The sequence below is a fragment of the Schistocerca piceifrons genome, chromosome 6 (assembly GCF_021461385.2).
Source record: "Schistocerca piceifrons isolate TAMUIC-IGC-003096 chromosome 6, iqSchPice1.1, whole genome shotgun sequence".
NCBI classification, from domain to species: Eukaryota; Metazoa; Arthropoda; class Insecta; order Orthoptera; family Acrididae; genus Schistocerca; species Schistocerca piceifrons.
The window spans coordinates 338,249,725-338,273,940 of record NC_060143.1 but is presented as its reverse complement, the minus strand read 5'-3'; positions in this window follow the sequence as shown (position 1 = coordinate 338,273,940).

Genomic DNA, 24,216 nt, shown 5'->3' with positions numbered 1-24,216 from the left:
GGCACACTCCTCGACTTTTATAACTGCCATCTACTTTCTGTACAAATTGCAAATAGCCTTTCGCTCCCTGTATTTTCCCCTGCCACCTTCAGAATTTGAAGGAGAGTATTCCAATCAACATTGTCAAAAGCTTTCTCTAAGTCTACAAATGCTAGAAACGTAGGTTAGCCTTCCTCAAACTTTCTTCTAAGATAAGTCGTAGGGTCAGTATTGCCACACGTGTTCCTACATCTCTACGGTATCCAAACTGATCTTCCCTGAGGTCGGTTTCTATCAGTTTTTCCATTCGTCAGTATAGAATTCGCGTTAGTATTTTGCAGCTGTGACTTATTAAACTGATAGTTCGGTAATTTTCACATCTGTCAACACCTGCTTTCTTTGGGATAGGTATTACTGAATTCTTCTTGAAGTGTGAGGGAATTTTGCCTGTCTCATACATTCGATCACCAGATGGGCCTGTTGGGATACCAGTCCTATTTTACACAGAGTACGCGAAGGAACTTGCCCCCCTTCTTGCAGCGCTGTACCGTATGTCTCTAGAAGAGCGTAGCGTTCCAAAGGATGGGAAAGGGCACTGGTCATCCCCGCTTTCAGGAAGGGACGTCGAACAGATGTGCAGAACTATAGACCTATATCTCTAACGTCGAACAGTTGTAGAATTTTGGAACACGTATTATGTTCGAGTATAATGACTTTTCTGGAGACTAGAAATCTACTCTGTAGGAATCAGCGTGGGTTTCGAAAAAGACGGTCGTGTGAAACCCAGCTCGCGCTATTCATCCACGAGACTCAGATGGCCATAGACACGGGTTCACAGGTAGATGCCGTATTTCTTGACTTCCGCAAGACGTTCGATACAGTTCCCCACAGTCGTTTAATGAACAAAGTAAGAGCATATGAACTATCAGTGTAATTGGATTGAAGAGTTGCTTGATAACAGAACGCAGCATGTCATTCTCAATGGAGAGTAGTCTTCCGAAGTGTAGTGTGAGGAGGGCTATGCGAGAGGCGTTCAATGAATGCGAAAGTAAAGTTCTATGTAGTGACTTGGCAGAAAATCCTAAGAAATTTTGATCTTATGTCAAAGCGGTAGGTGGATCAAAACAAAATGTCCACACACTCTGTGACCAAAATGGTACTGAAACAGAGAATGACAGACTAAAGGCCGAAATTCTAAATGTCTTTTTCCAAAGCTGTTTCACAGAGGAAAACTGCACTGTAGTTCCTTCTCTAGATTGTCGCACAGATGATAAAATGGTAGGTACCGAAATAGACAACAGAGGGATAGAGAAACAATTAAAATCGCTAAAAAGAGGAAAGGCCGCTGGACCTGATGGGATACCAGTTCGATTTTACACAGAGTACGCGAAGAAACTTGCCCCCCTTCTTGCAGCAGTGTACCATAGGTCTCTAGACGAGCGTAGCATTCCGAAGGATTGGAAAAGGGCACTGGTCATCCCCGTTTTCAAGAAGGGACGTCGAACAGATGTGCAGAACTATAAACCTATATCTCTAACGTCGAACAGTTGTAGAATTTTGGACACGTATTATTTTCGAGTATAATGACTTTTCTGGAGACTAGAAATCTACTCTGTAGGAATCAGCATGGGTTTCGAAAAAGACTGTCATCTGAAACCCAGCTCGCGCTATTCGTCCACGAGATTCAGAGGGCCATAGACACGGGTTTGCAGGTAGATCCCGTGTTTCTTGACTTCCACAAGGCGTTCGATACAGTTCCCCACAGTCGTTTAATGAACAAAGTAAGAGCATATGGACTATCAGACCAATCGTGAGATGGGATTGAAGAGTTCCTAGGTCGCAGAACGCTCAATGGAGAGAAGTCTTCCGATGTAAGAGTGATTTCAGGTGTGCCGCAGGGGAGTGTCATAGGACCGTTGCTATTCACAATATACACAAATGACTTTGTGGATGACATCGGAAGTTTACTGAGGCTTTTTGCAGATGATGCTGTGATATATCGAGAGGTTGTAACAATGGAAAATTGAACTGAAATGCAGGAGGATCTGCAGCGAATTGACGCATGGTGCAGGGAATGGCAATTGAATCTCAATATAGACAAGTGTAATGTGCTGCGAATACATAGAAAGATAGATCCCTTATCATTTAGCTACAAATAAGCAGGTCAGCAACTGGAAGCAGCTAATTCCATAAATTATCTGGGAGTACGCATTAGGAGTGATTTAAAATGGAATGATCATATAAAGTTGACCGTCGGTAAAGCAGATCCCAGACTGAGATTCATTGGAAGAATCCTAAGGAAATGCAATCCGAAATCAAAGGAAGTAGGTTACAGTACGCTTGTTCGCCCACTGCTTGAATACTGCTCAGCAGTGTGGTATCCGTACCAGATAGGGTTGATAGAAGAGATAGAGAAGATCCAACGGAGAGCAGCGCGCTTCGTTACAGGATCATTTAGTAATCGCGAAACCGTTACGGAGATGGTAGATAAACTCGAGTGGAAGACTCTGCAGGAGAGACGCTCAGTAGCTCGGTACGGGCTTTTGATAAAGTTTCGAGAACATACCTTCACCGAAGAGTCAAGCTGTATATTGCTCCCTCCTACGTATATCTCGCGAAGAGACCATGAGGATAAAATCAGAGAGATTAGAGCCCACACAGAAGCATACCGACAATCCTTCTTTCCACGAACAACACGAGACTTGAATAGAAGGGAGAACCGATAGAGATACTCTAGGTACCCTCCGCCACACACCGTCAGGTGGCTTGCAGAGTATGGATGTAGGTGTAGATGTAGATGGTAGAGTTTTGTCAAGACTGGCTCTCCCGAGGCTGTCAGTAGTTCTAATGGAATGTTGTCTACTCCGGGGGCCTTGTTTCAACTCAGGTCTTTCAGTGCTCTGTCAAACTCTTCACGCAGTGTCATATCCCCCATTTCATCTTCATCTATATCCTCTTCCATTTCCATAATATTATCCTCAAGTACATCGCCCTTGTATGGACCCTCTCTATACTCCTTCCACTTTTCCGCTTTCCCTTCTTTCCTTAGAACTGGGTTTCCATCAGAGCTCTTGATCTTCATGCAAGTGATTCTCCTTTCACCAAAGGTCTCTTTAATTTTCCTGTAGGCAGTATCTATCTTACCTCTAGTGAGATAAGCATCTACATCCTTACATTTGTCCTCTAGCAATCCCTGCTTAGCCCTTTTGCACTTCCTGTCAATATCATTTTTGAGACGTTTGTATTCCTTTTTGCCTGCTTCATTTACTGCGTTTTTATATTTTCTCCTTTCAGCAATTATATTCAATATATCTTCTGTTACCCAAGGGTTGCTACTTGCCCTCGTCTTTTTACCTGTTTGATCCTCTGCTACCTTGACTATTTCATCCCTCAAAGCCACCCATTCTTCTTCTACTGTATTTCTTTCCCCCATTCCTGTCAATTGTACCCTTATGCTCTCCCAGAAACTCTGTACAACCTCTGGTTCTTTCAGTTTATCCAGGTCCCATCTCCTTAAATTCCCACCTTTTTGCAGTTTCTTCAGTTTTAATCTACAGGTCATAACCAATAGATTGTGGTCAGAGTCCACATCTGCCCCTGGAAATGCCTTACAATTTAAAACCTGATTCCTAAATCTCTGTCTTATCATTATATAATCTACTTAATACCTTTTAGTATCTTCAGGGTTCTTCCATGTATACAACCTTCTTTCATGGTTCTTGAACCAAGTGTTAACTATGATTAAGTTATGCTCTGCGCAAAATTCTACCCAGCGGCTTCGTCTTTCATTTCTTAGCCCCAATCCATATTCACCTACTATGTTTCCTTGTCACCCTTTTCCTACTACCGAATTCCAGTCACCCATGACTGTTAAGTTTTCGTCTCCCTTCACTACCTGAATAATTTCTGTTATCTCATCTTACATTTCATCAATTTATTCGTCATCTGCAGAGCTAGTTGGCATATAAACTTGTACTACTGTAGTAGGCCTGGGCTTCGTATCTATCTTGGCCACAATAATGTGTTCACTATGCTGTTTGTAGTAACTTACTCGCATTCCTATTTTTTTATTCATTATTAAACCTACTCCTGCATTACCCCTATTTGATTTTGTATTTATAACGCTGTATTCACCTGACCAAAAGTCTTGTTCCTTCTGCCACCGAACTTCACTAATTCCCACTATATCTAACTTTAACCTATCCATTTCCATTTCCACTATGGGTTATAAATAAATTATTCTTGGATGACATAAAGTAAGCAAAGTAATAAAGACGTAAGTTGCCAAGTTGGCACACAAAAGAAATCATTTTTCAAAAAATGGTTCAAATGGCTCTGAGCACTATGGGACCTAACTGCTGAGGTCATCAGTCCTTTAAACTTAGAACTACTTAAACCTAACTAACCTAAGGACATCACACACATCCATGCCCGAGTCAGAATTCGAACCTTCGACCGTAGCGGTCGCGCGGATCCAGATAGTAGCGCCTAGAACCGTTCGGCCACCACGGCCGGCTCATCTTTCAAACCTACTTACATTTTACTGTTAAATTATCTCCTGCAACTAAGGAGGACTTGTATGAAACTGATCATTTGGTTCACAGCAGTGAGTGACAGAGAAATGAACGAAGTTGAGTGCAGTGTTACAAATTAATACTAGAATGAAATGAACACTTGGTGCACTACATAAATGAATGTTAGAAAATAGTAGGCAAAGAAAGAGGTCACTAGGGAAATACTACTAGCCTGTATCTCAAGCCATCCAGTCAATAGACAGGAAGCTGGTTGCCAGAAAATGTCAAATACTTGTATCGTAAATAAGATATACCCGTGCGAAAATGAATAGGAATAAGTCTGGCATAACGAATATTGGACGCGGATTAGGAATTCCCATTCATGGGCCAATGAAGGAAATTGTCACCATGACATGTCTTGGAGTGGAGTACACAAGGAATATTCGGCAGACCATCGCAGTTAATTACAGAAGAATTCTCAACACCATCCGTGCCTGTATACGTCAGCACAATCTCCGTACTCTTGATGAGATACAAAGAGTGGCTCTCGTCAACATGTATTTGTCCTCTAAATTAAATTAGGTGGCTCAAGCCCTGCCAATGCCGAGGGAAGTGGCGAACAGGATTTTGGCTGCTTTTGGCCATTTCGTCAGCCGCGGCCACATCTTCAAAGTCAAGTACCAAACATTGACTCTACCGACTGGGAATGGTAGATTGAATCTCACAGACGTGTACAATAAAGCACAAGCATTGTGCGTCTGTAAAACATATAAACTGTGGAAGCGGTCAGTCGACAGTGTCACCGCATTCTTGTTAAATGAAATAGCGCCGGCCAGCCAGGACGCCCCAATAGACTTAATGAACTTTCAGACCAAGAACATCATAGAACAAAAATACGTCGGTCACCCTTGGCATGATATCTGGAGGAACATACACCACCCGTATTTACCAACAAAAGTGCGGTCATTGTGGTACTACTTTGTGAATAGGAAATTTCCAACGAACTCCAGACTACATTCCATTCACCTGGCTGATTTCCCTTTGTGTACCACTTCCAACCTGACTGATACAGATGAACGTCAATTTGTCTGTGGAAATGCGAATAATATATGGTTGTCAATCAGAAAAAAATTAGCAACTATGCAGAGAAAACCGCCGTATTTGATAACGCCAGAGTGCCTTTTATACCCGGAAGAGGAGCTATACCCCACCTGCAAGATAAATGTCGTCAACTGGTTGAAGGGACACGCAGTATTTTACCTGCTGTCCAGTAAAGAAAGAAGCGAAGGAGATATTTGGACGTACATTTCCAACCAGCATCACAAGCTACTACGCATGAATAATTATTATGATACATACGCCAACTTCCTCAGAAGAACAGTCATGTGAACACCATTTACGATGATGCGATTCAGAACATGAAGAAACGAGAGACAATTTGATCTTTGAAAAACAAATACGATCAAGTGACGAACATCACTATCTGGTTTAGACTTGGATTTTTTTTTCTAAAATGCCAAGGAACCTTTGTTTTACTACTTTTAAATGTCAGTTGAAAAATATGTACTACTGTGGAATGTTATGAATAAAAAAAAGGGGTAGCGTATTTGATTCATAATCAAAACGTCTTCGGTCCCGGGTTCGATCCCCACCACTGCCTAAATTTTGATAAATAATCAGCATTGGTGGCCAAAGACTTCCGGCATAAGAAGTCAGCCTCATTCAGCCAACGGCCTTGTCAAAGAGGGCGGAGGAGCGGATAGAGGTTCAGAGCAGTCTCTTGTCCTAGGGGCAGGAAATTGCCCCTAAAGGCGGAAGAATCAGCAATGATCAACGACATGAGGATGCAGAAGGCAATGGAAACCACTGCAATAAAGACACGTAACGTGTATCCACAGGACATGTGGCCTGTAATTGAAGAAATGTCATGATGATCTCTCCATTGGCAAAAGATTCCGGAATAGTCCCCCATTCGGATGTCTGAGAGAGGACTGCTAAGGGGGAGGTTACGATGAGAAAAAGACTGAATAATCAACAAAAGGACAAGTAGTTAGTTTAAATAAAGAAAATCAGGAATGTAACACTGGAATTTGCTTAATTTTTTAGCTCTTCCAGGAGCTCCTCGTCAGAATAGAAGGAGTGAGCCATGAGGAAACTCTTCAGTTTAGACTTAAAAGTGTTTAGGCTACTGCTAAGATCTTTGAGTTCTTGTGGTAGCTTATTGAAAATGGATGCAGCAGAATACTGCACTCCTTTCTGCACAAGAGTCAAGGAAGTGCATTCCACATGCAGATTTAATTTCTACCTAGTATTAACTGAGTGAAAGCTGCTAACTCTTGGGAATAAACTAATATTGCTAACAACAAACGACATTAAAGAAAATACATACTGTGAGGGCAATGTCAAAATTCCCAGACTATTGAATAGGGGTCGACAAGAGGTTTTCGAACTTACACCATACATAGCTCGAACAGCCCGTTTTTGAGCCAAAATTACCCTTTTTGAATCAGAAGAATTACCTCAAAAAATAATACCATATGACATAAGCGTATGAAAATATGCGAAGTATACTACTTTTTGTGTTGAAATGTCACTTATTTCAGATACTGTTCTAATGGTAAATAAAGCGGCATTTAGTTTCTGAACAAGATCCTGAATATGGGCTTTCCACAACAGCTTACTATCTATCCGTACGCCTAGGAACTTGAACTGTTCCGTCTCGCTTATAACATGCCCATTCTGTCTGATTAAAATGTCAGTTCTTGTTGAATTGTGGGTTAGATACTGTAAAAACTGAGTCTTACTGTGATTTAGCATCAAATTATTTTCCACAAGCAACGAACTTATATCATGAACTACATTATTTGATAATCTTTCAATATTACATACAAGAACCTTCACTACCATGGTGGTGTCATTAGCAAACAGAAATATTTTTGAATCACCTGTAATACTAGAAGGCATATCATTTACATAAATAAGAAACAGCAGTGGCCCGAGCACCGACCCTTGGGGAACGCCCCATTTAACAGTGCACCATTGGGACTGAACATCATTACCACTCTCAATATTGCGGAGGATTACCTTCTGCTTTCTGTTCTTAAAGTAGGAGGCAAACCAATTGTAAGAGATATTGGATCCAGTATTAGAATCGGAATTTAAAAGAGCTTTGGAGGACTTACGGTCAAATAAGGCAGAAGGGATAGATAACATTCCATCAGAATTTCTAAAATCATTGGGGGAAGTGGCAACAAAACGACTATTCACGTTGGTGTGTAGAATATATGAGTCTGGCGACATACATCTGACTTTCGGAAAAAGCATCATCCACACAATTCCGAAGACGGCAAGAGCTGACAAGTGAGAGAATTATCGCACAATCAGCTTAACAGCTCATGCATCGAAGGTGCTTACAAGAATAATACACAGAAGAATGGAAAAGAAAATTGAGAATGCGCTAGGTGACGATCAGTTTGGCATTAGGAAAAGTAAAGGGACGAGCGAGGCAATTCTGACGTTACTGCTAATAATGGAAGCAATGCTAAAGAAAAATCAAGACACTTTCATAGGATTTGTCGACCTGGAAAAAGCGTTCAACAATATAATATGGTGCAAGCTGTTCGAGCTTCTGAAAAAGTAGGGGTAAGCTATAGGGAGAGACGGGTCATATACAATATGTACAACAACCAAGAGGGAATAATAAGAGTGGACGATCAAGAACGAAGTGCTCGTATTAAGAATGGTGTAAGACAAGGCTGTAGCCTTTCGCCCCTACTCTCCAATCTGTACGTCGAGGAAGCAATGATGGAAATAAAAGAAAGGTTCAGGAGTGGAGTTAAAATACAAGGTGAAAGAATATCAATGATACGATTCGCTGATGACATTGCTATCCTGAGTGAAAGTGAAGAAGAATTAAATGATCTGCTGAACGGAATGAACAGTCTAATGAGTACACAGTATGGTCTGAGAGTAAATCGGAGAAAGACCAAGGTAATGAGAAGTAGTAGAAATGAGAACGGCGAGAAACTTAACATCAGGATTGATGGTCACGAAGTCAATGAAGTTAAGGAATTCTGCTACCTAGGCAGTCAAATAAGCAATGACGGACGGAGCAAGGAGGACATCAAAAGCAGATTCGCTATGGCAAAAAAGGCATTTCTGGCCAAGAGAAGTCTACTAATATCAAATACCGGCCTTAATTTGAGGAAGAAATTTCTGAGGATGTACGTCTGGAGTACAGCATTGTATGGTAGTGAACATGGACTGTGGGAAAATCGGAACAGAAGAGAATCGAAGCATTTGAGATGTGGTGCTGTAGACGAATGTTGAAAATTAGGTGGACTGATAAGATAAGGAATGAGGAGGTTCAATGCAGAATCGGAGGGGAAAGGAATATGTGGAAAACACTGATAAGGAGAAGGGACAGGATGATAGGACATCTGCTAAGACATGAGGGAATGACTTCCATGGTACTAGAGGGAGCTGTAGAGGGCAAAAGCTGTAGAGGAAGACAGAGATTGGAATACAAAAAAGTCTGTTCGTATTCGAACATGCTGAGTGAACGACAGGTAATGCGCTAGAAAGGCAGTTAAAATTACCTAACAACACTGCTATCCTGAAAGAAATGTTCTTCAGTTTTGATAGCTGGTTAATATTTCTCACATAATTTGCAAGTATATTTTGCACTTATTCTTGAAGGATGATTATATCTCAACTGGGTTCCCTGCATTTCAAACCATTATGCCACTTATGCCACTTCCATAATCATAATATAAAGTGAACATGATGCACCTGTTCATATTGTTACAAAATAATAAGGAAACTCCCCCCCCCCCTTACAAGGGAAAAGCACATTACCAGTGGCAGATTACAATTTAGATTCCGTTAAATATCGACTTACTATAGATTTCGGTGTATTATTTTAGCACTCTATTGCCCACGCACATTATTAACAGGGCTTCCTCAAACAAGTTTACAATGTATCACTTCTTACACAAATATAATTCCACAGCATGTAAAAGGAAAAAAAAAAATTATTTCCGTATAGTTTTGTTGCAGATGCCATTCTTTGTTTAATGAAATAGAATGCATGCCTCGATCGCTGCTATTTACCTCGTTACTTATCTATCCATAGTACTTCATTTCATATCTTACTGCTCACTTGATCAAGCATGTGCAGTTTTATTAACAAGCACTGGGCCCTTGTATTTGAATATGTTTCCATCGTCAATAAACTGAGCTAAATTAATAACTGCTTAGAATCGATCACTACTTAGTTAAGCAACTTGAATGAAATACCCAGATGACTACTTTGAAAAGCCATGTAACAGCAGACTGACACCTGAATTACATTACTGTGCAGCATGTGAAATTTAAAGCAATTCAATAATACTTATATCATATCTGACTTATGGGAAGAAATTTTCCCCTCGCCATGATATATACCTAAAACAATTTATCCACTAATTGCTATAAGATCCAAAATCACACTGCTTTCAAGATTATTTTAAACCACTTCCAGCTACAGCTTCCTTTCCTTACATGGTTGTCTTGCTCATTGTTTGCTGGTTTTGTCTTGTCTTTACAGTGTAATCTTGTATCGTAATGCCAGCCACATTTTTTCTTAAGCTACTGAATTTTATAATTCATTTACTCGTTTGTATGACCATTAATGGAATCATGTGGGGTTCAGTGTTAATACCTCGTATACATCAGTTATCATTGCCATTAATTCCTATTACTGTCATGCAATTAAAATGCTGTATAAAGATAACTGTAAATTGCCTGTCTTAGGAAAGCCAATGTCCTACATATAACTTTCTTTTTTATTATTTTTCTTGTTATTAATGATTTCCTGCACTGTTGCTTGCACAGTGCTTTCAGTCTCTGTGTTACCGTTGGAGTTATTTGTAAAGTGATTTCATTATGGATATCTTATTATATATGAGACGGAGAAAATTAAAGTAATACCAAGTATAAAACTTTATTTTTGACTGCAATTTGCTGGTAATCCAAATAAGAAATTTCGTTCTTGTCTATAGTAGTTGATCATTGCATCAGTTAGATTCTATAGTGGTAAATGACGATACGTTTTTTTTTCATCAGTTGTAATATTTAACTTTCTGGTATTTAAAAACAGAGAGCAGAATACGGTCTTCTACAAATGGCGAAGTTCGGCTGCTACTTGATTATCCTCCTGGCAGAACTCTTCATTTACTGCTGGTTTGGAGATGACCTCATTACAGAGGTGAGTTTTTCTTCACAAACTACCTGACTTGCAAATGCATATGAATTCAGTTCATCACATACCACTGTTGCGAAGCATAACTAGCACATTTCAGTTCTTTTTTGTGGACAGACCGTGGCACGCATGAAACTGCCCACATTATAGTCTGATGGTATGAGTTCCACTTGGAACATGCTAAAGTGTTGTCAGAAGTATACATTCAGCTTTAAAATGCATGTTTCAAAAACTGAAACAGAAAATAACTAGTCATGTTTTATGATCCATAACTGAGTTGCCACAAACATTAAATATTTTGCTATGGCCACATATGGAAATATATCACATGGTATATCTTAATTTCTGCGTGATACATGTGCATGAGATTGATCTTCCTAATATCAAGAAATTGCAGAGAATTTTCTGAGGATTGTGGTGTGTACATGAAACAATATAATTGTGGTGACTGATAATTTTATAATCATATAGTTAACTAGCTAATGTCATGTAATGATTTGCATTCCACTAATCTATGGCAGAGACCAACGTGACCAATTGGCTTCTATCAATCAGTAACTTAGATCATACTCACAATAAATATTTTGTTATTGTATGCGCCATTTTTGTCACCAGAGCACACAGTTGCATAGATGATTTTCATCTTTAAATATGATTTTACTAGTATGTAATTGTCTGTATGTATTTTGTTCATATTTTCCATGTCATTCTATTTGTGAATTTTGCTATTTTTCTATCAAAAATCAAATAATTTACACCGGTTTTACCAAAATAATAATTTATTGATGTCATATTCGTATTAGTGAAAGTTCTTCAATTACATGACATAAAATTCAGTAAAGTTCGTATATACATTTGATTATCATCGACAATTCAGTGAATAACTGTTTCATACGTGAATTAATCACCTAATTCAGTTAATGAGTATGTATAGTACTATAATGCAATTTTATCAGTTCGCTTTGTGAATTTTTGTTCGTGATAGATTGCCATTTAGTGGCAGAGCTTCAATTTGCAACATTAAGAATATCAGAGGAAACAGTTCATGAAGTACATTAATTGAACACATCCCTGTACATAATTAAAATCTGAGACTGCCATGGTCTGTTCTATCTTTCCAGGTTGGTGGATTGAAGCCTTTACACATAGGCAGAAAACTTACTTAAAAGCAGTCAGTCTAACATATAGGAAATGATACAGTTTCCAGTCTCAAAGCATCAAAAACATTTAGATCAATCAAGAAGTCAGAAATAAATGGGGAATAAATTTTTTCTTCAGAACACGTTGGCTCACTTCAGAGAAAATTCCCTTCACCCACTATTTTAAACAGAACTGGAGACATAGCCAATCAGACTCAACAGGTCTCATAAGCAAAGCTTGTACAGATTCGCCTGTACTGTATCTATGATGCATCAAGAACTTTGTTATGTGACTGTGTGTAGTAACCATGTAGTGATGGGTGTAGCAGTATCGAAAATACAGTTTCTACAGTGTGAGTCTGGCAGTATGAAGCAGTCCATTTCACACTTTCTGATTTTCTTATGCGTAATCTGAGACGCTTAACTTGCCACGTAGTCTCACCACAAAATGCGATTAAATTTTTATGTGTAGAATATTTTTGCATGTTGGTGCCATGCTTAGTCACAACGACTTGTCTGAGTGTTTGGATGTGCTGTTTCAGAGCGAGAACGTGGCCCTAATGGCTTACGACGCAGTGACGTCTCTACAGGAAAGCCCCTTGTCCGTCAAAAGGTCGCTGCTGCTGCTCATGCATCGTGCGCAGAGACCCATGTGTGTCACAGCCTATGGCTTCTTCCCCTTCTCCAGGGAGTCATTTGTCTCTGTGAGTTCAGTCTGGTTTGTTTCATATTTCATCAATGATAAGTTAACCCCCTCATCACATTGTGGAATGAGTCAGCTCTTCACCTAGAATAACATACGCAATAGCAAACTGCAGTTGCCAGATCATCGTACATCATGCATGAGAGATAACATTCATAAATAGCAATCGCTTTTACACAGTCCACACTGCCCACATCCTGAGGTCAGGTCTAATGAAATTAAACTGACATACAATAAAAAAATTTATTTCTGCCTTCACAGACCCAAGGTGACCAATTCTTATGACTCATTTACACTACGTCTTCTATAAGAATTTTTATGGAGACAATTTTTGTTTGTAGAATGTGGTCGGTAATGCAGTTTAAAGTAATCTTAACAGAGGTAGAAGGCTAAAACTGTTATGTTTCCTAATTAGGCTATAAAAAAGGATATAGACGGGGTAACAGTACGTATGACGCTATGTGACCGTGTGATATGCAGAGCTGGCTATTGCATCTCAATGTATCTTTCATAAGCAACTGTGAAGATCAGTGATTGACGTATTGAGGGAGACGAAAATGATTATATGCCTGAGTCTATTAACGTTTAAGCCACTACCTGAAAATAACTAACATATAACTCTACAACAATGGACTCACAAGTTCACAGAGGATTGAGAGAAATCCTGTGAAGCAGAGAAGGGTGTGCATGATAGGTTGTGCTGAGAAATAATTGTTAAGAAATAATTTCGATACGCTGTGTCGTTTCCGAACTACACTCATGCTCATAAATTAAGGATAAATGCAGAATGTGGTGCCACAGAACGTGGCACTACACAAAACTGGTGCTAATAGCATAGGCACGTAGAGAACACACACGACACAGATCTGTAAGTCCACGGTATTGGTGATAAGTTGAGAAAACCGTCCCGAAACACATGTGCTACAAAATGCCACTGTTTCCTGCGCACGTACCCCGACATCAATGTGGGATATGATCACCATGAACACCTACACAGGCCGCACAACGGGTTGTCATTCTCTGGATCTTATGGTCGGGTAGCTGCTGGGGTATAGCCTCCCATTCTTGCGCCAGTGTTTGTCGGAGCTCCTGAGGTGTCGTAGGGATTTGAAGACATGCAGCGATACGTCGAGCGAAAGCATTCCAGACGTGCTCGAAGGGGCTTAGGTCTGGAGAACATGCAGACCACTCCATTCGCCTGATGTCTTCTGTTTCAAGGCACTCTTCCACGATGGCAGCTCGGTGGGACCATGCTTTCATCATCCATCAGGAGGAAGGTGGGACACACTGCAGTCCTGAAAAGGCGGTGCAAAATGACGTCCCGACACACCTGACCTGTTACAGTTCATCTGTCAAAGACATGCAAGAGTGTATACGCACCAGTCATAATCCCACCCCACACCATCAAATCATGACCTCTATACAGGTCCCTTTCAAGGTTCCTTGTTCACGCCAGATGAAAATCTGGCGAGAATCACTGTTCAGACTATACCTGGACTCGTCTGTGAACATAAGCTGGGACCACTGTTCCAATGACCATGTACTGTGTTCTTGACACCAGGCTTTACTGGCTTTCCTGTGGCCAGGGATCAGTGGAATGCACCTTGCCAGTCTTCGGGCGAATAAACCATGTCTGTTCAGTCGTCTGTAGACTGTGTGTCTGGAGACAACTGTTCCAGTGGCTGCAGTAAGGTCCCAAGCAAGGCTACCTGCAGTACTACGTGCCCGTCTGCGGCCACTGATGCTGTCAGTCTTCTCATGGTGTTGTACACTTTGGAGGTCCCGTACTGTAGCGCCTCCACACGTTTCGTGTTTGCTGGATTCGTTGCCATAATCCTGAGATCACACTTTGTGGCACCAAAGGACCCGTGCTACGACTTACTGTGTTTGACCAGTCTCCAGTCGCCCTAGTATTCTACCACTGATAACGTCAGCGATAAGTGTTCTTTGAGCCATTTTTAACACACAGTCACCATTAGCACGCCTGTAAACGTCTGCACACTTACTCACTGCACCGTACTCTGACATGCATCAACACACCTGTGCATATGTGGAATGCTGCCAGCGACACCGTGCGACGACTGCAGGTGAAATGCACTGCATGGTCATACCCCGAGGTGATTTAAATCCGCAAAATGCCCACCAGAAAGTTGTTTCACCATGTATCAGCATTTCCTTAATTTATGAGCATGACTGTAAGTTAGGGAAACATGCTTTTGCTCGCACAAATTCCGGCGTCCGCCAGATAAAATTATTGTCAATTGTTCTCTAGAGTAGATGATAGCGCACGAGACTACTAAGCTGGTGGCTCGAGTACAACCCTTGCTGCTGTCTCATGCCTTGTTCTTGTACCACTGTGTTGTTCGGTTTTCGGAAACCAAATGAAATACAAGTTTGGTGACACCGTCTATGTCGGGCCGCACGAATTGGCGCACGACACGGTCTGAGTGGCTAACTTTAATGCCAATTAACTCGTAAACGACGTAGCCTATCAACTGTTTTTTTAATCAGTCATTTCTAAGAACAATCTCCACTGCGACACCCTTACCAACTTTTCAGACTGTTTCTGATTAACATGTACATTCTTTTAAATTTTGAAAGCAAAAGATCTTATTTCTTTAAATTCAGTCTTTAAGTTATGGTCATAAACATGGGAATAATACTACAATAAACATGAAAGCATGAAACAAAAGTCAAACCTCTTATTTAACTGAACTTTTCACTAAATGATTTGTATCTGGGAACTTTCTTCAAATGAAAGTTGAAATTACTGAAATTTAGATTATTTACAATTATATTGAAGAAACAAAAGCCCAGATTACTGAAAGTAAGATTATGTGAATTTATTTTATAATGAATGCAGTATTACCGTAATGAAAAAAAGACATACGGGACACAACGAAAAGGAGTTCAGATGAAATGAATGTACACGTTGGTTTTTATTCACTTTTCTGCTATATAATGCATGCAGGCACACTGAAATACGGTGTGCACATGTCACAGAGCACGACAAACATACTGGTTTCTTGTGTATGCATTAAAGGTAAGCTGTTTTGGTACTCTTCTTGTGCTTGCACAAGCAACAGTACTTTCGTATCTGTGTGTTTTATGTTCCATATCTAGCTAACCAAAGTCTTCGGAAATGTCACATATTACAACTGATGATAACAGTGGACAAATCTGACGTGGAAAATGGATGCTGTGCGAAGGGTTCATCATATTTTTTCATTGACTTTTCTTGGATATATTTGAGAAAACCCTGTCTAGTATAAAATTCCTTCCTTTGGGTTTAAGAATTGCCTTGGGCATTCTGAAGTGAAATACATGAAATCCAATAATAGCAAGTTTCTCAGACGTGGCGTTGATGTCACTGTCATGGTGCACTGAACAGTACAAAACAATTGCTCTGTTTTTCTCAGGTACATGACTAACCAATGTAAAATCTTTGGTGAAGCCTAACAGACTCGCTTCAGTAGACAAGATTTTATCTGGAAGGAACTCTTTTGATAAGTCCTTTTTATTTTTCTTCAAGGTGTCTATTGTTATTAACCCTTTTTGTCAGTTCTTGCAGTCGAGTAACAACTATCAGTAGAACTGTTCATGTTGGTTGTGAAAGCAGGTCTGTACAATCTAACGACAACTTGCGTTGGTACTTACTTCTTCTTCTCCTCTTCAACCAAATGAAATCCATCAGAACCTTTTAAATTGTAGCAATATATATTAGAAGTATAAATGGGTTCTTGTTTCTATTACACACTGCATTTACAACCCATATCCGCTAGGTTTGTTTGACATGTACATCTTAAACTTTGATCCTCCTCTGAAAAGTATGATCATTTCATCGATAGTTGTGCTGGCAGCTTATGTATAATTTTGCAGACTGTTGACCACAAACAATTCTAAGATTTCTCAAAGAGGACAGGGTGGATCACATTTTTTCTGGACATTGTGGTCACTAAAGTTGTCGGACTTGAGTGCGATAGTAAAGCCATAAATCGGTATTTGGACACTGATGCTCTGAATGATTCTGGTCCAGAATCATCTGCAGTAAACAGTGATAGAACGTTTTCCCGACTGGATCTGAAAATAGTAGTGTACACAAGTAGTGACAGAAAACCAGGTCAGCTCCATTCGTTTCTCTAAAAGTTGTTTTGTTTGGATATTTACCACGCAAATCCTCAAGTATCTTGTTTGAAAGTAACACATGGGAGTAAGAGATTTTTTTTGTTGTAGATGGTGGTTTTACTCTAGACAAGCTTGGAAGGTTGTGTGCAATTGTACGAACGTTTCCAACAGCAAGTATAACTGTCCGCTTGTGTAACTGCCCGTTTGCATTCATTTTTAGCATAATATTAATTGTAATCCTTCATTGATATCTCAGTTGTTGGCACACGTCCTCCCAGTGTCACACTCCAGATGATATCTTACAACATTCACAGTTGGAGCCATGATCACGGGGAATAGAGTCATCATCATCAGAGCTTCATTCAGGTATGTTCTGACGAATTCCTGTTCCAACATTTACATTTTCATTTTTATTTCAGGCCTCGTCACCATCTACTTCAAGCTATACATTCCCAATCGATACTGCTTCAGGGTCATCAATACGCACGGAAACAGTAACTGGTCGGTTGTGATTAGTATTGGGTCCTGAAACCAAAATTAAAAATGAATTAAGCTCGTAAGGAAAACCTCAGCTTATAGCATAAACAAGTACTGTGAATCCTAGAGAATTAGTACCCTAGTAGCATCAACAACAATCATGAATCTCAGGGATTCATTATCTTAACATATGACCGTTGTTTGCACTCGTCCCCCCTATAGTACCTTCACCACGTCACTGCAGGAAGATAGCAGACCGCGGATAAAATTTGGCGCGGAATCACTAAACTTGGGTGAAGAGTTTAAATGATTGTCATTATCATTGTGTGAGGCATAACACAGTGGTAATTTGGAAACTTATTTTTATAATTATGTTTGAAGATACGTATCTTGAGATTCATATACTCGTATATTTCAATATGAATATGTTGGCAACGAAGAGTTTATCTTCACATTGTTTAATACTGTTTCCTTTAACCTGCCTTACTGAAATACGTTATCTGGAATATTTTAAATAACAGTATTATCTTTGTTTAGTTGGTAATACTTTCAGGTTTGAACTATTACATTTCTGGAAGGAAGTAAGGTCCTGGTGATGAATAGTAATATATTACTTGGACTCTGAAAGTGCTAGGATTTCATAAATTGTTAAGATAAGCAACAGTTCGAAAACGCCACTTCACCTTAGTCATGTCGTAATGTCTTCTTTCTTCATTTCCTGCTAAATCTTGTAACTGCCTATAATATGTACGTGGTGGTATATACACTCGTGGTTTAAAGTAACTGCAGTGTTTTGCAGTAAATATCGGACTTACTTGAACGTTTTTGCTGATGATACCTTTCTTGTTTTACAGGTCCTTCGTGTGTCTTACTCATTCTTCGCCATTCTCCGAAATTTCCAGAAGGAAGAGTAGCTGCACGCGTCCCTTCCAGGAATCTTAATTTATTACACTTTGTTGTGTTGCAGAGAAATACGCAAATAGTAATGAGCAACAGTGCTTAAATTTTTGATGCCGTGAATGATATATCTGCGTTTTGTGTTTGTCAGTAGTGTAGCAGCGTACTGTAAATTACTTAGTAGTATGGATAGACATCAGAAATCTATTTTCAAATAAAATAGGCAATCTGGAACATCTACAGCACTAGCAAGTGTTCACCATTCAGAAAGTGCACTTTATTTTAAGCACAGTCTTCATTACTTATTACTACTCATGTCTCCAAATATTTTTCACAAAATATTCCTCAATGAATACCACAGATTGTCGGCGACGGCTTGCAGATTTATTTATTGTTTCACTAGACGCAACACACACTGTAGTAACTGTGGAGTGTGGTTCACAGAGGTTTCAGCGGATCATTCACCTGCATGTTTCATAAAATTGTTTTATTATTTTAAACCAACGTTTTTGATAGATGCAACAATAAAATAGATGCATATAACTACATTTAACATTGTTCCTGAGATTTTTATTATTATTTTTTAGCTAGATGACGATACACAAGTCAGTACAATCACAGAAATATAAGCGCCGTTGAAAATAGAGGCAAACAGCTTCTGAAAATATCAAAACACAAATCCTCTGTCCTGTTAGTATCCAAAACCAGAAGGGCTCATTATTAGCTGTAGGACGTTCGTGGCAAAATGATTGTCGGAGAACTATATCCCACCAAAGTTTATTTGGTACGATATCAGGGGACGCAGTTCGTGAGAGAATCGGTGATACCTAGTGTTCATCCAAGAAGACTTGCCCAACACCCACCAAATAAGATATTGCTTCTTACTGCTGAAATATGGCATTAGAAATTACGTGGTGCAGGAGCACTGCCCCAAGCCGTACGACCACCCGGTCATAGGCCTCGTAGAGGACAGTGGTCAGTGCTTGCGTGATCTATTATACTGAACAGAAATCGACTACTTTTGGCAACTGTCTGTGTCACAGTTCCACATAAAGCGTTGTTAATAGCCAACTACCCGAAACAGTTTTACGTGTGATACATAAGGCAGCCACCTAGCCTCAACTTAAATCCTTCTACTACGCTTTTGAATTACTCGGGGAAAACTAATTTTAATATATGACCAAATCCCTGACGTACTAGGCCAATATGCCTACAATAGGGAAATAAGAGTAATGCGGTGAGTTTCAGGCCCATATCACTAATGTCGATTCGCAGTAGGGTTTTGGAGCACATACTGGGATGTAACATTATGAATTACCTCGAAGGAAACAATTTATTCATACATAGTTAGCACGGATTCAGAAAACATCGTTCTTGCGAAACACAACTACCTCTTATACTCATAAAGTAATAGGTGCTATTGACAGGGCATTTCCAATTGATTCCATGTTTTTAGATTTCCAGAAGGTTTTCGACACCGTTCCTCACAAGAGTCTTCTAATCAAACTGTGTGCCTATGGCATATCGCCTCAGTTGTGCGACTGGATTCGTGATTTCCTGTCAGAAAGGTCATAGTTCATAGTAACAGACCGAAGGACCGGGCGAGGTGGCGCAGTGGTTAGAAACTGGACTCGCATTCGGGAGGACGACGGTTCAATCCCGCGTCTGGCCATCCTGATTTAGGTTTTTCGTGATTTCCCTAAATCGCTCCAGGCAAATGCCGGGATGGTTCCTTTCAAAGGGCACGGCCGACTTCCTTCCCCGTCCTTACCTAATCCGATGAGACCGATGACCTCGCTGTATGGTCTCCTTCCCCAAAACAACAAACAGACCGAAAGTCATCGAGTAATACAGAAGTAATATCCAGCGTTCCCCAAAGAAATGTTATATATCGGTATGGTGCAAAAAGTGGTAATTGACCCTGAATGAATAAAACTATGAAGTTATTCACTTGAGTACTAAAAGAAATCCGCTAAATTTCGATTACGCGGAAAGTCACACAAATCTGAAGGATGTAAATTCAACTAAACACTTAGGGATTACAATTACAAATAATCTAAATTGGAATGATCACATAGATAATATTGTGGGTAGAGCAAACCAAAGACTGTGATTCATTGGCAGAACACTTAGTAGGTGCAACAGGTCAACTAAAGAGATTGCTTACACCACGTTCGTCCGCCCTATTCTGTAGTATTGCTGTGCGGTGCGGGATCGTCATCATGTGGGATTAAGGGATGACATCGGAAAGTTCAAAGAACGGTGACTCGTTTTGTATTATCGCGAAGTAGGGGAGACAGTGCCAGAGACATGATACGCGGATTGGAGTGGCGATTATTAAAGCAAAGGCGTTTTTCGTTGCGACGCGATCTTCTCATGAAATTACAATCACCAGTTTTCTCCTCCGATTGCGAAAACCTTCTATTGGCACCTACCTACATGGGGTAAAATTATCATCACGATAAAATAAGATAAATCAGGGCCCGCACAGAAAAATTTTAGTGCACGATTTTCCCGCGTGCCGTTCAAGAGTGGAACGGTAGAGACAGATTGACGGTGGTTGATTGAACCCAATGCCACGAAATTTATTGTGAATAGCAGAGTAATCACGTAGATGTACAAACTTCGCCAACTGGCAAGACATAGTCGTTTACTGTCGTACATCGAAGTGACGAACCCCTCTAAAGATGTCTTCCGCGTGTGAAAAAGCGACACCACGGCATAATTGCTTAAAAATATTAGTAGTAAGGATTTAAGGATTTATTGAAACCTTCGTCGTCCGTTGTGTTGAATCATAAAGAATAGTATCTACAACGTTCGAGGACTTATAGAGTACACCAAAACGAACTACTTGATCAAGACACAAGGTAAGGAGATTGGCTGCAAGTGAGCATTGAGTTAAATTAACGGGGAAAGATGAAGATTTGTGCGGCCCGGGTTTAGAGCCCTACTTATTAGGCAGATGCTCCGACGAGTAAGTCATCCGGACACAGAGGTCGTCGCCACTGCACGGACAACACTAGCACGCCTTCCATCAGACCCTAATTCTCAACTTACCCACATACTATTAATGTAGTGCCACTTGCCCATTATCCTCATTACTTGCAGCGTTTCGCCGTTAGCCATAACATTTCAAGCCTTGTGTTCATCCTCACTGAAGAGATCATTGGCCAACTTAATCTTAATTACATGTATGTGGTGCCCATTCTTTCGGACAAGTCCGAAAATCAAACACCACATACGAAAACTGCTTTATGTCAAGAACGATTAGTTATTTCTCTGCCCGTGGACCTTAATAGTAGCATCCGGAAAAAGGGGATGTTTAACTGGACTATGCTGAAATACACATCGTTTTCGTTATACGTTATACAGCAAAATATTTATATTTTTGATGACTGTTGAACTAATAAATAGGGCATCATATCGCTATCCAAATAATTTTCTTTAATGTCAGTTTTTCGTGGAACCATGGAGCTGCTTACTCGTCATGAAATCGCAGATATTCACTTTGATTACGTGTCGCAGGGTGCCAGGATAGTTTATCGAAATATACATTTTGGCAGCATCATTCCAAGCAATAAAACTTTCGCTGTGACAGCCTGACAATTATCCGCCGCGTCGCTTAGTTTGACACTGAAAGTAGACTAGTGGCATATACTTCAATATAGGAAAAGGAAGCTTTACAGAGATCTGAATGAGATCTTGCACAGCGCTCAGGACGTGCTGCCTGTCATGTATATGTTTCGAGCATTTTTCATGAGAATAAGACACTTCTTTGTAACATTAAGCTCGTACACATCTACAGCTATATATATTACCGTACCAGACACAATTTTTTCAGCTGGTGTCATTAAAGTATGATAAAAAATAAGAAACTACATCGGCATTCTGTGCCCAGCTTCATTACCAAATGAGTGACAACACTCGAAACAGCTACACTAGCGTGAATGGTCGCCATCATGTGTATTCATCTTTAACAGCGATTTGGTTTAAACGTGTGAGTAAACAATGTACGCAATTTTACGGCTACGACTTACGTTAGGAGAGCAACAACTGTTCTAGGACACAAATTCACATTCAAGTCTCACCCTCCAACTCCTGACAAACCACCCTTCCCACAACACTGCCACCGACTCATACTCGTCTCTCCCTTTCCTCCCCCAACCCCTTTCTAAGCGACAACTGTTCCCTCCCATCCCTTTCCTAAGCCATGCCTCTTTTTTCGAAATAGTCCAATGACAGAGCTTCGAAGCAAGTTCTCTACCAAACGCATCTAAATATTTTACTGTCATAAAAATGAAACATCCAATTAGATAGCTTTCTACAACAACGCAGTTTTGTGCAAGGTGTAATTGCGTGATTCCAGCAAGAGAAATATTATGATTAGAAACACCACCAAATACATATGATCCACCCACATTTCACCAACGTTGTTTCGAATAAATTGCAGAAGTTTCTGCGAAACCATCAACAACATCCTTACAGACCCGATTTGTGCCCAAGTGATTTCCACGTTCTTGGAGCTCAGAAGATACACATTCGTGGCTATCGATATGCTTCGGTCATAGAGGTGGATGCCTGGGTAATATAATGGTCCCGTAGACCACCGAATTATTTCTCCCGTAGATCATTGACCGTCTTGTCTCATTGTAGGATTATATGCTGTATTAAGTTAATGCATTGTTTTACACTCCTCACTCTCTCTCTGAAAATGTCTGTGCAGCCTCAGGGATGCCGGCGTGTCCTAATTTTAACACTGGTATTTCATCACTGCAAGGGCGACCAAACCAAGCAATACATACAATCGTCCGTGACTGCAGTGGGAACTGAGAAAACCCAAGGTACTTAGTGACTACTAACGCTGTGTATTTTTCACTGCAGTCAGTAATATTAAATGATTCTAGAAATTCTAGAAAATTCTCTATTGAAGAAACGACTGTTCATATATTCCAGGAGGGGCAAGGTTGAAGGACTGGAGAACAAATGGAAAAATGCGAAAACATTGTCCAAATGTCTTAGAAAAGTATGCTCCCCGCAAGGTCTTGAGGGATGGCAAAGACGCACGGTGGTATAATAGCCGTGACAGAAATCTGCTACGTTGAGGTACATCACAGATCCAAGAACAGTCAAAACCTAACTGACCAACAAAAGCTGAACGAGCCCAAAATGAGCGTAAGGAGAGGAATGAGAGAGGTGTTTAATGACCTTGAAAGTAAAACTTTGTCAGCCTATCAGAGTACAGAACACCAAGAGATTTTGGTTTTACGTAAAATCAGTAGGCGATTCGAAATAGTCTATTCATTCATTCAATGACCATGCAGGACTTCAGTTGGATGTATAGGAGGCAAGCACGTTATCAGTCAGCTAAGGAGGTGGACTGCACTGATGTGAAACTTCCTGACATATTAAAACTGTGTGTCGTGAACAATCAGGGATGGAATGCAACAATATTATGAGAAGGAAAGTTGCTACTCGCCGTATAGCAGAGATGCTGAGTCGCACACAGGTACAACAAAAAACAAAATCAAATGGCTCTAAGCACTTTGGCACTTGACATCTGAGGTCATCAGTCCCCTAGACTTCGAACTACTCAAACCTAAGTAACCTAAGGAGATCACACACATCCACGCCCGAGGGAGGATTCGAACCTGCGACCGTAGCAACAGTGCGGTTCCGGACTGAAACACCTAAAGCCACTCGCTCACAGCGGCCGGCCAGGCACAACAAAAAGACTTTCACAGACATAGCTTTCGGCCGTTAAGGCCTTCCTCAACAACAGACATACGCACTCACACAGTCACAGACACAGACACAGACGTGTGTGTGTGTGTGTGTGTGTGTGTGTGTGTGTGCGTGCGTGTGTGTGTGTGTGAGATGCTACATGTTACTATCTTTAGATAAAGAAAAATGTCCTCTCAACAGTCTTAAGATCTTACCGACACCCTTAATTTTCGTCTATGAAATTGGTGAATTTACTCATGCCAATTTTGTTTCTATGTTAGCGGTCACTTTCTGAACTCAAATTATCATCAAATTAACTAATTTAATACGACTCAATTTTGAATTGCTACTGTATACTCGTTTCACCACAATAAATAAGGACACTGAGTGGCTGAGGGAGTATGAATGAGAAGAGTGGCC